The 15,502-nt window shown below is 37.6% G+C and overlaps 1 long non-coding RNA gene and 1 other non-coding gene across 4 annotated transcripts in view; one reads left to right on the forward strand and one right to left on the reverse strand.

The window, feature by feature from the left end:
- The window catches only part of LOC141572234 (uncharacterized), a 78,858-nt gene that overhangs the window by 6,768 nt on the left and 56,588 nt on the right, over positions 1-15,502 (forward strand). For 2 of the 3 annotated variants that reach the window (XR_012497510.2, XR_012497512.2), the window contains exon 2: positions 12,521-12,729. This is a non-coding gene — a long non-coding RNA (uncharacterized LOC141572234). Of the gene's footprint in view, positions 1-12,520; positions 12,730-13,739; positions 15,360-15,502 lie in introns of those variants that run through there. The other variant, XR_012497511.2, reaches the window with a different exon arrangement.
- LOC148755866 (small nucleolar RNA SNORD36) lies at positions 11,101-11,176 on the reverse strand. The gene has a single exon (XR_016018779.1). It is a non-coding gene; the product is annotated as a small nucleolar RNA SNORD36 (small nucleolar RNA).

Raw genomic sequence — 15,502 nt, forward strand, 5'->3', positions numbered from 1 at the left:
ACTAGTCATTCCTAAAAGGAGTTCTGAATTTTTTCACTGGTCAATGGTATTTAGAGACCACAATCTACCTGCTACATGTATTCAGTGCTATTGGATTGTCATCACTTATTGTTCTTTTCTGTGGACCGATATACAGAATATATATATTTGAAAAGAAAGCAACAATCTAGAGTTCATACTGATATTCCTAATTAAAATTTAATATTACAAGATTTTAAAGTTAACTTTGATTTTATATTTGTATCTTTTTAATCTTACATTGAAAATCTTAATCCCTAATAACATTTTTATTTACATTATAAGATATAGAAAATAGATTCAAAGTAATACAATATTATTATTGACTATTAGGTTAGTGAATGAAGTTTACTCGTTCTGACTATTCTGTTCTTAGAACATATATTACTAAGGATGTAGAGTCAAAATACTATATTATTGTCCCTTGAAATAATTCTTTTTTAGTAGTTTCTCAGTTTTTTATTTTCAGGAATGCTTCTTAAATTTAATTTTACGTTTGAAATGTAAAAATTTTCTGTTACCAAAGTCAGAACTATATAACAGGCATATTTGGCTAAGTATCATGTCCATTCCCAATCCTCTACCTTGTTACCTCCTGATGCCTATATTTAAATATTTTGGTCTTTTCAGGATTTTTGCAAATATAAGTAAATACAAAAATAAAAGAATATGTTTGCATTTCCCACCCCATTCTTACGCAAAGTGTAGTATTCTGTAACTTCCTCATTTTTCACTTAATAAGATATCCTAGAGATTACTCCATATCAGAGTAATTAGTAAATAGAGATTTACCTCATTTTTTTTGACAACTACATAGAATTCCAACATATGGATTTACCATAGTTTATTCAACCAGACCCCTTTTGATGGACATTTGGGTTGTTATTACCCAGAGAATTCAACAGTATATGATCTTTTGTATAAATAACTTCACTTTTTTTCTTTTTTTACCAGATATTACCAAGTTGCTCTCTAATTGCTCTCAGCAGTAATGTATGAGAGTGATCATTACTCTGCACCTGGACCAGAAAGAATATGTTGTCATATTTTTATATTTGTGGCAATCTAATGGAAGTAGCATGTCAGAGATTAGTTTTAATTTTTCTTATTATGAGTGATATTGAGCATCTTTCTTATATATCGTTTTCATTTTTGTTGTGATTGTCTGTTCTTACCTTTTGTTCATTCCCCCCACTGGGTCTATTTTAAAAAATAAAATGTTTAAGAGCTCTTCATATATTAAATACATTAGCCCTTTGTCTATGTTTCAAATTTCAGATAACTTTTTCCAGTTTATAATTTGTCTTTTGACTTGGCTTAATGGGAATTTTTGGCCACACAAACTTTAAAATTTTTATGTAGTCAAATTCATCAAACTAAATATGTAGTCTAGTCTTCAGAAAGATACCAATCATGTGTTTATTGCTTCTGGATTTTGTGTCATAGTTAGGAAAATTTTCCTTACTTTTAGGTTATAAAGGAATTCACCTGTGTTTTCTTCCAGTAGTTATAAGTTTTTGTTTATTACATTTAAATCTTTGCTCCATCTATAATTTATCCTGGCATATTATATGAAAGGTAGATCTGATTTTATGCTTTTTACTAAATGGTTCTCCAGTTATTCCAACAGCATTTAGCCCATCTTTCCCCCTCCAATCTTATTTGTCACCTTTTAACATATATTAAATTTTCACACGCACTTAAGTTTATTTGAGATGTCTATTCCGTTACATTGGTCTGTTTTTTCATGTACTAGTGCTATGTTGTTTTGATTACAGGGGTTTTATAATATGTTTTAACATCTGGTAAAGATAAGTTCCCCCTCTGTTGCTCTTTTTTTTTCTTACCTCCCGAGGGAGAGAGCTCATCTGAAGGGAAAAAAAGTCAGGCCATTATGATTGACCATGTAATAAAGCCTTAGTCATGGGATGGGGAGTAGGATGGAGTGAGGTAATTTTGACTAAATTTTTGTCCATTATCCAGTTCCTGTGGAATCAAGTCTAAGTCCCAGATTTATAGAGGGATGTTAATAAAAACTGAAAAAGCTTTTTGCACTAAACAGACAGCGTATTAGGTTATGCTAACTACTGCTTTGGTCCATTTTTAATGGCGTTAATCACAAATGGAGAGAGAAGAACTCTAGTTCTCCTCTTGTCCTACATTAAGGTTGCTAGATAAAATACATGACACCCAGCTAAATTTGAATTTCAGGTAAACAGCAAGTGATTTCTTAATATTAAGTATGCCCCAAATATCACTTCACATAAATATACAGGACATACATTAAAATATTATTTGTTGTTTACCTGAAAATAATTTTTTTTTCAATTATAGTTGATATCAACATTATTTTATATTAGTTTCAGGTGTATAATGCAATGGTCAGACATGCATATAATTTATAAAGTGATACTCCCAATCAGTCCAGTACCCATCTGGCACTGTACATATTTATAATATTATTAATTATATTCCCTATGCTGTACTTTTTTCTCCCTGTGCTGTATTTTTCATCCTCATGACTATTTTGTAACTACTAATTTGTACTTCTTAATTATTTTACCTTTTTACCCAGCCCCCTAACCTCCCTCCCGAATCTGGCAAACATCAATTAGTTCTTTGTATCTGAGTCTGTTTCTGTTTCGTTTGTTTGCTTATTTTTTTATTTAGATTCCACAAATAAGTGAGATCATATGGCATTTGTCTTTCTCTGTCTAACTTGTTTCATTTAGCATACTGAAATTCAAATTTAATTTGACTTCCTGATGTTTGTTTTGCTAAATCTGGCAAGCCTATCTAGACGGATTTCTAAGCTTTGCTACTTCAAGGATTCCAGTGCATCCGTGCTGGTGTTAGGCAACAGCAACTACAATAGTACTTGGCAGAGATGGCAGCACCTAGAGAACTTTGTGGTTGCTGGAGGAAAAGGCAGCAGTTTCTAGTGGACAAGTCATCATTTAGAGAAGTTGCATCGTTACTTAGTAGGTGCAAACGGGGATATTACCTAGGAAGCAGGAGCAGAGTCTGGCAGTCATTGCTGCCTTTTGAGTATGGCAGTTCCCAGAAGATATAGGAACAGTGCTTAGTAGAGGCAATGGTACCTGGTAGCTGTGGTGATACCTAGAGAAAATAGTCATGGTGCTTGGTGGGAAAGGAAGAAACCAGCAGAAGTGGTCAGTGTGCCCACTGGAAGATAATGATAGCACTCACTAGAGTGGACTTAAACTAAGAGCAGTGGAAAAAAACCTAATGCCATATGGAAAGTGATCACACTTGCTTGTGAGCACATTTGAGTCTCCTGCTTCCAGATAAACCAGGAGGGTTACTTTTTTTCAAGGAGCAGGCTTCTATCTTAACAGATCCAGAGAAATGCAAGTTACATTGGTGCTTCTCAAGCCATCACCCTTGGAAAAGAGAATAAAGGAAGTATATAGTAGTGTAACCAAGTTAATTATCTCTGCCCCTATCTACACTTTACTGCTATCAGCCAATAACCCCCAGTGCAGGGCCCTCTGTGGAACCCCTTTTGAGCATGGGCTGAAGCCTGGAGGCCTAAGTAGAATCCAGAAAGAGAAGGATGCAACAGGAGCCACACATCCACTTATCTAACCCCATGTATAGATTGGGAGTGATGGATAAGGATGGTTACCCTGCCGCTAAGGACCAGGGCCTGCCAGGATCTGAGGCAGGAGGCAGACAATTGAGTGACGTGAATGGGTACTGAGTTTTAAGGAAGAATAACTCCATCTATCAGTAAAATATGGCCCTGCAGAAGTGTTGGCCTTTATCAATCAGGTTAGCAACTCCTTTTTTAAGGGGAGGTACTGAAGGGGTTATTAGTAAAGGGAGGTGGTAGTAAGGATGGAAATATTCTATTCCATTAAAGTTTGAAGAGTTCCTCAGCTCTGGACACCACCTCATGACTTTTTCCCTCCATGTGGATGCAGACCACCCAGCTTACTCACTGACATATTATTGTGTCATTTTGATTGAGCACTTTAGTGCTTTGATCTGCCTGCATTGGGGTTTCAGACACAGGGCAATTTCCCCTGTAGACAAAGCCAATCTTTTAATCCAAATTAGGATCAGGGTTGTCTCTTGCCTCTGTCCCGAAACTGGTCAATACCCGTGGTGAATTCACATCATCTCTGATGTCTCCTAGTGGCATATACCTCATCCCACACTCCCTTCCAGATTTACAACCCAGACGTATTTTTCTATGCTGGATCTTCAGATTTAGACATCGCCTCCTCATACCTCTATTACATACAAGTTTCTGTTGTGTTCTTCCACTTAATAGTATATCTTTAATAGCTTCTTTTTAAAAAAATTGAATGGAGAAAACATAACATGGTTTTAAAATATTTTGTTATGATACTTATATATCATTTTTATGAAGTATTTGTTATTACTATTATTTGGGATGTTGACTTTTGCTGAAATGATAATCTTCATAAATAAAAGAATATGCATAATATGCATAATAGAGTATTTGATTTGGTCTTTTGGTATTTATAGAGATTTTACTTTTAATTAATTTTGTCTTGTTTTGATCACAGAAAATGTCTTCAACTTAGCAAAAGACTCAACCCAAATAAAATAACAACAGATGGAGTAGTAATAAATAAAAGTCTGGAAATATCCCCAAAAGCTTCTAATTTTTAGAAAATGATAGTATTTAGTATGTAGAATTCCAGATTGCCAAGAAAGCATCCTAAATTTCAAAGACTAAAATAAAAAACTTGAGCCCAAGAAACCAAATTTTTGCCAATATTTATTGACTTTGTTGTTCCTGAGGGAGCTCAACATTTTTGACTTGACCACAATCCAAAACACATTGTGGTTTCCATGTTAAAAGAAATAACATGAGGTTGCTCACAGAGGTGAGTCAATGGCCAACTCAGAGACTAAAGTTCAAGTAGAATAGCCTTTGTGCATTCTTCTGGCTTATTCACAACTGTATTCTATACCAAAAGACAGTCATCAAGAAGAACAATATTTACATGGACAGAAACAGTTGGCCTTATATTGAATGATCTTAACATTCAGTACAGATAGCTTGATAAAGGTTATGACCTAGATCTTACAGAATCCCAAAGAATGTATGCATTCATTCAAAAGCATTTACTGCGAGCCAATTAAGTATGTGCTAGCTCTGCATATACTACACAAGTGCTAAAGATGAAAAGAAAAATAAAATATGTATACAACTAACAATAATACAATGTAACATATGCTAATATAGATATATAAATAAAATGCAAAGAGAAGAAACGAGGAGTCATTAATGTGGTGGGAGGTAGCCTTCTAAAATGGCTGCCAATGATCCCTACCTGCTGTATTCATGGTCTTATATAATCCCCTCCCCTTAGATGTGGGTTGAAAATAGTGGTGCTTATAATGAATAGAATATGGCAAAAGTAATGGAATGTCACATCTAAGATTAGGTCTAAAAGATTATATCTTGTATCTTGCTAGCACTGTCTATCTTTGGTTCTTCTCTTTTGCTTGCTCTAAAGAAGCAAGTTGCAATTTTCTGAGCTGCCCCAATGGAGGGTTCCATATGGGAAAGTAGTGAGGGCAACCTTTGGCCAACAGCCAATGGAGCTAAATCCTGCCATGACACCTTAGTCTGCAGCCACAATATATAATTGACTATCTAGGCAACATTGCTTCCTCTTTTACATCTCTGTGCCTTTTCAAGATCAAAAAGCTCAGATTATTGTTCTTTCTTATGTTTTCCTGTCAAAATATGAGTGAACTTGGAATTTATTCCTTCCCTAGTAGAGCCTTGAGATGAATATAGGCCTGGTCAGCACTTTGATTGCAACTCTGCGAGAGCTTTGAAGCAAAGGACCCAGTTCCTGATCTACAACAATGCAAGACAATAAATGTTGTTATGAGCCATTAAATTTGGGGGTAATTTGTTATACTGCAATGGATAACAAATACAATTAGGAAGAAAAGCAAGGGTAATTGAAACAAGACACAGCATTTGTAAAGATGAGAGGGTATAGTGCAAATTAAATTCTGGAATAGCAAATGATCTTCTGTAGTTATAGTATGAAGTATCCTTGTAGGAATGCTGAGATAAGCTTTATGATGAGGATTTGAGGCCAAATTGTAAAATGTGTTCCGTGTCATATTCACCAAGTTACACTCAAAGGAAACAGAAACTTCCACATATCCCTCAAGTCTCTCTTGACATCTAGCCCCATGCAGATTCTTTCTCTTCCCCACACCTCTCTGTCCCTGCCTTCTCCTCATTTCTTTGTTATATAGGTTAATTTAGACTCTCTTCAGCAAGGTGAATCCTTTTTAGGAAAAGAAATAAGAAGGAAAATCAGACTGGCAATTAGAGGAGTAAAGGTCACGTATTAATGTTTGTCCTGCCACAATTTTCACTGTCAACTATTAGATAGTTTTCTTTCTTCTTTTTTTTTTTTACCTCCAAAGTAATCTCTCCCTAGTCCCTCCCAAGACACTTGTGTGTTAATGCCTTTAAAATCTTTATCTTTAGGAGTTCCAGTCAAGATGGCACAGTAGGTAAACACTGTGATTACCTTCTCTTACGGCCATGTCAAAATTACAACTACAAAACAACCTTCATGCGAATCACCTAAAATCTTGCTTAACCAAAGCCCTGCAACTAAAGACATGCAGAAGAAGCCACCTCAAGACAGGTAGGAGGGGCAGAGATGCCAAACAGGCTGGTCCCACACTTGCATGTGACCATTAAAAATCAGGAGGGATATCTCAGCTGTGGAGGTCCCCTCTGGAGGAGAGAGAGGTCGTAGCCCCACCCCAGCCCAGAGTTCCCGTGCTGGGGAGAGAAGTCCCCATAATTTCTGGTTGTGAAAACTAGCGGAGATTGTGACTGAATGAGACAAAGGGCGGCTGGAGTCCCAACTGCTACTCTTAAAGAGACCATGCATGGACTTACTTTGAGCTCCAGTGCTGGGGAGCAACTAGAAAAGCAGCAGGGGCATATGGTGGGGAACTGAGTTGTCTGGCTTAGGACGGGCTGGAGGGGCAGCTTTCTCCTGGACGGAGGAACTGGCGGAGATCATTGCTTCTTTGTTGAACCCTCCCTCCTCCAAGCGCGCAGACACAGAAGGCCACCATATCTGAGTCTCCTATATTCATTCACCACACCCTGGTGATTCAAGACCCGCCCACCCAACTTTCAGGCACACCCAAGCCACTTCCAGTGGCTTTTTCATACAAAATGACTACTTTAGCTCATGCTGCAGACTTTCCCTAGGGTCTCTCAAAGGTTTCTGGAACCCAGACAAGCAGAATCTGGCTTGATCATGTTCTGTACTTCTGGCTGAGCAGCCCTAAGCCCGCCACCAGTGACAGCCAGCCTCTTGAGGCACTTCCAAGCATGGCATGGGTAGCAGCCAACTGCAGATTTCTTTGTGGTCCCTGCCAGGTGGCCCCAGGTGGAGCATGGGCTGCACCTGAACTTGACCTGCAGCAGATCCCCTTCAAGGCAGTACTGGGGCTGGCTCCCCCAGTGGCCAGCGTTGAAACGAGCTGGAGCATCACCCAGCTGCTGCCAAGAATGACACACCCAAGGGGCAGATTGGTCAGGCACCAGAGCCCTGCAGAGGCAGATCCTGCTCTGTAGGGTCAGCCCCTGCACCACAACTCCTCCATTGTAGTCACAGCCAGTCCTTACACCTAAAGGTCAGTACCTCCTATTAATGTGCAAATAGCAACCAAGGCTCAACTACAAGAGGAGGGCACACACAACCCACACAAGGGACTTACCTTGAGTGTGTGGCTCAAGTGACCAGGAAGATTGCGCCACTGAGCCCCACAGCACACCTACTACATAAGGCCATTCTACTAAGACCGAAGACATAACAGCCCTACCTAATGCATAGAAACAAACATAGTGAGGCAGCCAAAGTGGGGAGACAAAGAAACATGTCCCAAATAAAAGAACAGAACAAAGTTCCAGAAACAGAACTAAACAAAATGGAGACAACCTACCAGACGCAGAGTTCCAAACACTGGTTATAAGGATGTTCAGTGATCTCAGGGAGAACTTCAACAAAGAGATAGGAAATATAAAAATGGAGATAGAAAACAAAAAGGAACCAGTCAGAAATAAAGAATACAATAACAGAAATGAATACATTACAAGGAATCAATAGTAGATTAGATGAAGCAGAGGATCAAACCAGTGATGTAGAAGATAAGGTAGCAGAAAACACCCAATCAGAACAGCAAAAAGAAAAAAGAATCCAAAAAGTTAAGAGTTTAAGGGGCCTCTGGGACAACATCAAGCATACCAACATTCACATTATAGGAGTACAAGAAGGAGAATAGACAGAGTGAGGAATTGAAAACCTATTTGAAGAAATAATGACAGAAAGCTTTCCTAACTTGGAGAAGGAAATAGATATACAAGCCCAGGAAGCAAAGAGAGTCCCAAACAAAATGAACCCAAAGAAGCCAACACCAAGACACATAAAATGCCAAAAGTTAAAAGTTAAAGACAAAGAGAATCTTAGAAGCAGCAAGAGAAAAGTGGTTAGTTACCTTCAAGGGAGCCCTCATAAGACTGTCAGCTGATTTCTCAACAGAAACTTTGCAGGTGAGAAGGAATTGACAGGAAATTCCTTGGATGCAAAGCAGGGACTTACAACCAAGATTACTCTAGCCAGCGAAGCTGCAATTTAGAATCGAAGGACAGATAAGAGCTTCCCAGGCAAGAAAAAGCTAAAGGAGTTCATCACCACCAAACCAGTATTACAAGGAATCTTAAGGGGACTTTTTTAAGACAAGAAATAAAAAATATGAATAATAAAATGGCAATAACTACATACCTATCAACAATTACTTTCAATGGAAATGGATTAAATGCTTCAATCAAAAGACAGGGTGGCTGAATAGATAAGAAAACAAGACCCTTACATATAATTCCTACAGGAGACGCACTTCAGATTGGAAGACACACACAGATTGAAAGTAAAGGGATGGAAAAAGATATTTCATGAAAATGGAAACAAAGAAACAAAAAGCTGGGGTAGTAGTATTTATACCAGCAAAATAGACTTTAAAATAAAAACTATAACAAGAGACAAAGAAGGACCTAGTAATCCCACTTCTGGGTATTTATCCGAACAAACCCAAAATGCTACTTTGAGGGGATATGCTCATCCGTATGTTCATTATTTACATAAGCCAAGATATGAAGGCAACCTGGGTGTCCCTGAATGGATAGATGGATAAAGAAGAGGTGGTACATATATACAATGAAATATTACTCAGCCAATAAAAGAGTGAAATCTTGCCACCTGCAACAACATGGATGACCTAGAGGGTACTGTGCTGAAGTAATGAGTAAGACAGTGAAAGACAAATGTCGTATGATTTCACTTATAAGTGGAATCCAAAGAACAAAATAAACAAACAAATGAAACAAAACAAACTCATAGATACTGAGAACATTTTGATGGTTGCCAGATGGGAGGAGGGTTAGGAGTGGGTGAAAAGGGGAAGGGATTAAGAAATACAAATTGGTTGTTACAAGGTAGTCATGGGGATGTAGGGTATAGCATGAGGGATATAGTCAATAATATTGTAATAACTATGTATGGTTTCAGATGGGTACTAGATCTATTGCGGTGATAGATAGAAGGGGGCTTGGGGGCAGGGTGAAAAAGTGAAGAGGTTAAGAAATACAAATTGGTAGTTACAAAATAGTCATTTCTTAGTCAAAGTCTAGGAAATATAATCAATAATATGGTAATAACTATGTATAGTGCCAGGTGGTGCTAGTCAGGAGCATCACTTCCTAAATTATATAAATGTCTAACCACTATGTTACTTGTATATACTTGAAAGTAATACAAAATAATATTGAATGTCAACTAATTGAAAAATTTAAAAAAGGGGGAAAAGATCAATAAATATTGTGATAGCATGGTACAGTGTCAGATGGTTGCTGGACGTATGGTGATCACTTCTTTAGCATAGGGAATATAACCAATAATGTGGTAGTAACTCTGTATAGTGCTAGGTGGGTACTGTTGAATAACTATGATGTACATCTGAAACTAATATCATATTGTGTATTAGCTATATTTTAATAAAAAATCTTTAAAACACTTTTTATCTTGAGTCTTGCCTTTCCCCATATCTAAAATTTTACCTAATTTCTAGATACTTCCACCCAACTACAAACAACACATAATCAAGCCAAGCTCATTATCTTCTTGCTCGAATATGCTTCCCTTTTCTTCATTCCCTAACATGGCTAGTGAAATCACCCTTTGTGTACAAGATAGTTGCTCAAGTTGAAACTTCACTGTCATCTTTGAGTTATTATAATATCTAATCAATTAGCCAGTGTTTCTGATTTTAGTCTCAGAATTGTCTCTGGAATCCATTTTCTGTCCATTCACACTGCCTCAGTCTAAGCCTTTATCATTTCACACTGGCACTCTTTGTCTTATTGTCCTTAGTTCCTCTTCTCTCCTGTTCAGTGATTCCCATTCATTGGTCCTGGGACTAGCTGGATCAGATTTTCTGGGAGTGTTTTGCTTTTGTGAGTTTGTTTGCTTCAGTACAGACCTGTAGGTCCTAAACATGAAAAAACACTGATTCTGTTGGGCTGGGGTGGGGGCCTATGATTTTGAGCTTTTACAAATTTCCATAGGTAGGTCTAATGATCAGATAGGTTTGGTTTAACAATATTTTTAGTCCATATTTTATACCACCACCATCAGAATCATATTTCAGAATCCCCCACATCTTATAGTATGCTCCTATGATGATCATAGTGCAGTGATGCTTTTCTGTACCAAGCAGAGAAAATGTTTAGCATAGGAGTGAACGTGCCGAACAGTCTGTCACTTGCATGCCTTCCCAGATATTTTGTTTCTGTACCACAAACAACATCATCAAGACAGTCTCGCTATTTTCTCTCAAATATGCTTCTATTTTCTTCATTTCTCTTTTTTTTTTTTTTTCAATCTCTTCCCTGCTGCCGTGACACCTTAGTCTGCAGCCACAATATATAATTGGCTATCTAGGCAACATTGCTTCCTCTTTTACATCTCTGTGCCTTTTCAAGGTTAAAAAGCTCAGATTATTGTTCTTTCTTATGTTTTCCTGTCAAAAATTTTACATATCTTTAAAGGCCTAGCTCAAATACCACCACATTCATGAAGCCTTTCCAGATAAAATAAATCAGTAGTTTCTCTGAGTTTCCATAGTCTGGGTCTAAATTATAGCACTTAGCACAGTTAGATTCAAAGTACTGTGCATTATAAATTGTCTTTTCTGCTAGATACTGAGCTCTCTGTTTGATGGTGATGGTATGTGTATGTAGTGAACAAGGCTGGGGTAGGGAGGACTGTGGAAGGAGAGACAATTGGAAGGGCAGGAGGAGTTAGATCCCAATCATAGTACTTGTTTACATGCTCTCAGCGTGTTCACATTATTCTAAAAGATTATCTTAATTGCAAGTCAAATAATTATTTTCTCTAGTTGGTTAGCAAAGGCCAATCCTTTGGCTGGTACTTACCAATAAATCAGCATTGGTTCATAGTAAAATGGGAAAAATAAGATGTAGTTTTTTATAAAACTAGATATTTAGTGACTTCTCTTTACTCTGATTTTATATCCATCTTTTTTGTTATCTTTCATAGAATGATAGTGATGTTAGATTGTAATAAAACTTTCAGATGTCTTTATCTGAAAAAATTAAAAAGTTAGAAACCCTAATTTGGTCCTCAAATTTAAATAAGAAGTATTGGTCTGTGAAACTGGAAAATCTTGGGATTGCTGTTGTCTGGGTTCTGGAAGAGGGCCTAGAGACAATGACACCCCCGTAATGAAAAAAAAAGGGGGGGGGGACCAAGGATTCCTGAAGAAATGGCCGAGTCTGGGACTGGGGCAGGTAATATGTAAGATGAGCCTGAATCATCCTGTAGTGCCAGAAAGTAAGTAAGTGCCCCCCAAAAATACCACGATGGAGGTAGGTTAAAGGGACACAGGAGCAATTTGAAAGCATTTTCAATGGGCAAAGTTGGAACAATTTGAGATAAATAAATAAATAAATAAATAAATAAATAAATAAATAAATTGAATTGGATTGGATTATAACCTAAAGTAAAAGATAAATCTTCATGAGTTCATACCGATATAAATAAATGATTGGATAAATTAATGAGGGAGAATGAATGAATCTTCTGTGTAGGAGAATTCCAAATAACTTATGTAGATATTCTACTTTGCAGGAGGCAGAGCATAACTCCCCTCTGCTTAAGTATGAGCGGTGCATAATGACTTCTTTCCAAAGAGTACAGTGTGGGTAGAGAGAAAAAGAGTAGCTTTGCATTGGAGAAACTTGATGAACACTGCGTCAGCCAGGTGCTCAAGGTTAACATCAACAGTGATAGGGCATGTTGATAGTATGTACCCTTGATATGCTATGATGAAAATGGCACTTTCCCCCAATGGTATTCCTCTCTTCCTCTAGTGTAATCATGAGAAAACATCAGAGGAACATTCTGCTTTACCTGACCAGTACTCCTCAAAATGGACAAGATTATTAAGAACAAAAGAAGGCTGAGAACTGTCACAGCCAAGAGGAGCCTAAGGGGACATGATGACTAAATATAATATGGTATCTTGGATGGATCCTGGAACAGAAAAAAATTAAATAAAAACTAAGGAAATCAGAATAAGGTATGGATATCAGTTAATGATAATTTATCAATGTTGGTTCATTAATTGTGACAAATGTACCATACTAATTTGCTAATAGGGGAAACTGGGTGTGGGGTATATGGGAAGTTTTTGTATTATCTTCACATTTCTTATTGTAAATTTAAAACTGTCATAAAATAAGTTTATTTTTAAAAAGTAAACGGCCTTCTAAATACTAAAAGGGGACATCCTAAATCACATTAGCACTGTTTGGAACCTTGGGTATTTCCTGAGGACCAAACATAGAGGAGAGTGCTCCCAGCTGATTTTAGGATTATTAAAATGCTCTTAGGTCAAAACAACCTCACATATAGACTATTATGGGGTAAAAAACTATATTTTATTTACATTTTACTGGAAGATTTAACTGACAAATAATTGCTTTTCTTCTTGTTTGGAGACTTAAATCTTTTTTGGTGTGAGTGACTTATTCCTTAGTAAGAATTTATTGCAAATTATTACCATTGTCCTTAGAAACCTGTTCTTTCCTAGAGCAATTGGTTTTGCTTTGGGCCTCAGCTAAAGGTCTGGGGAAAGGCAGTAAAGTATGGGATTCTTTGGTCTGGAAATCCGTATGATTCAATGTTGTTCAAACCAATGGACATTTATAAACTCTCACTATATGCAAGCATGTGCTGGGCCTCAAGTCATCTGCTTTACTCCAGCTTTCTACCCTTAGAAATCAGCTTGTCCTTAGTGGAACCATATTGGCATATTAATATTTGAGAGCGGATCTGGTCTTTATACGTCTTTATAATACGTATACAATTTTACAGGAGACTCCTTCTCAGGACAGAGTACCTTTGTCCAAAGAAATCTTTGAGCCAAGGAGGCAGGCATGAAGAAGAGGCATTTCTGGGCAGGGCAATCCTTTGTACTACCTGAGAATGTAATCATACGGCTGTGTCTACCTGCCTCATTTGAAGACTGGCTTTGGTAGGCTGGATTGTAGGTCTGACCTTATATTCTTCCAATTTTTCTTTGTTCAGTGGAGAATAAAGAAAATTTGACCAGGAAGAAGGCTCTCCTTGAAGCAATCTGTGACACTGATCTTCAGTTTTTTACTCTGTGCAAATAAAGAGTTTAGAGGAGCTTATCTCAGATCCTTCTGAGACTTACAGTGTCTGACCATATGAACTGGACAAGGTAAATCTTTGTTGAGGTTGGTGTCTGCCTCGATGAGGGGATGGTTTTCAGAGTTCTTGGGGGTTTCTCTTTTTTCCTTATTATTGCAAATGGATTTATTAATAAGAAAGATTCCCTGCAGTTGACACAGGAGTTGTTTTTCTTGTCTCTCCACTGTTGTTTTTGGCAAGTAACCAATTTCAAGCTCACACATTGGAATAATTTATACCCCTATATTGTCATTGGCAAGAGAAGCATGGTGGCGTAGGGAAAGGAGTATGGGCTCTGCAGTCATTCTGACCTGGGATTGAATCCTATCTTGGCATTTAACTAGATCTGTGCCCTCAGAGAAGTGATTTAACTCCTCTAAAAATCCAATTTTCTATTAATAAAAAATGATTGTAATAATTCTTCCCAATTAAATGGGACAATGTGTAAAAATGACTTATCACTTAGCAAGCAGGTGCTCAATAAATGTTAACTTTCCCTCCCTCCCTCCCTTCTTCTTTTCCTCCCTCCCTTTCTCCTTTCCTCCCTCCCTTCCTTCCTGCCTTCATGATGGAAGTCACACATTTTATCAGTATGCTTGCAATTGACATTTGGACTATCTAGCGATTGTGTGGTCAGGTGGGTTTTGCTTCCTTTCCTTTTCCTCCTCCTGGGTAGGGCACGTACCTGTCTAAATTAACAAAAGATGAGAGTATCCTAATACATAATAGATGCCCACAAGATGGATCTAGAGTAGGGATCTGATTCTTTTTCGTATACACAGGAGGAAGACCACTGCTTAGACTTTCCCCTCTTTTTCTTCTTTATTCCCCGAGAACTAGGTGAGACTGATAAAGCTTAAGGACTGACAAACCAGAGTTTCAAACTCAGAGACTTCAGGACAGGCAGGTTGTAAATGAGTGGAATGAGCTGGGTGTGAGAAAAAGGGCAACAGTATTACAAGATCCATAGAAAATGGCACCTGTATTTTGGCACGAGGGTGCAATAGAGGACTGCAAATTAGGACTGTGGTGATATGGAGACAGCATAACCTTTTAAAGGGGCCACTTCTCAGTATCAGATCATTATTTCTATGATGCATTGTGCATTCTCTATCTCTAGATCTTCCCATTTTTCAAGGAAATCCCAAAATACAAATATGTGAAATGTCTTGATTCTTAATTCTTGGCAATTAAACCAAATTTCAGATAATACTCTGTGGGTCAACCAAAAAAAGACTATGCCAACCAGTTATGGCCTCTGAGATCAAAGGATCATGCAGTTCTGGGTCACTTGTGAGGGGAGGAAGATATTAGCAGTCTAAGGAAGATCAGAGAGGGAGAGACAGAAAGCTAGAGAAACAGGACAAATGAGCTATCCCGAATCTCTTGCTACCCAAGAACTTTGAAATGGATTGGAATGTAGGACCTGAATCCCAAGAAAAGGACTGTTTTAGGTGTGTGTACTTGACCAACTTAAAAGGAAACCTACGTATGAAGCAAGAACAGCCCCATGTGATGTATATACTACTGGGTTTACACTTGTATGTATTTCCACAACCAAAGGTGTGTCTCTTAGTTTTGCAAATAATGGATTACTTTAATTTTTCATGAAAGGTGTAATACATCTATATAAATAA

Source organism: Rhinolophus sinicus, chromosome 14, assembly GCF_057876585.1.
Source record: "Rhinolophus sinicus isolate RSI-liver-muscle chromosome 14, RSI-T2T, whole genome shotgun sequence".
Taxonomy (NCBI): Eukaryota; Metazoa; Chordata; class Mammalia; order Chiroptera; family Rhinolophidae; genus Rhinolophus; species Rhinolophus sinicus.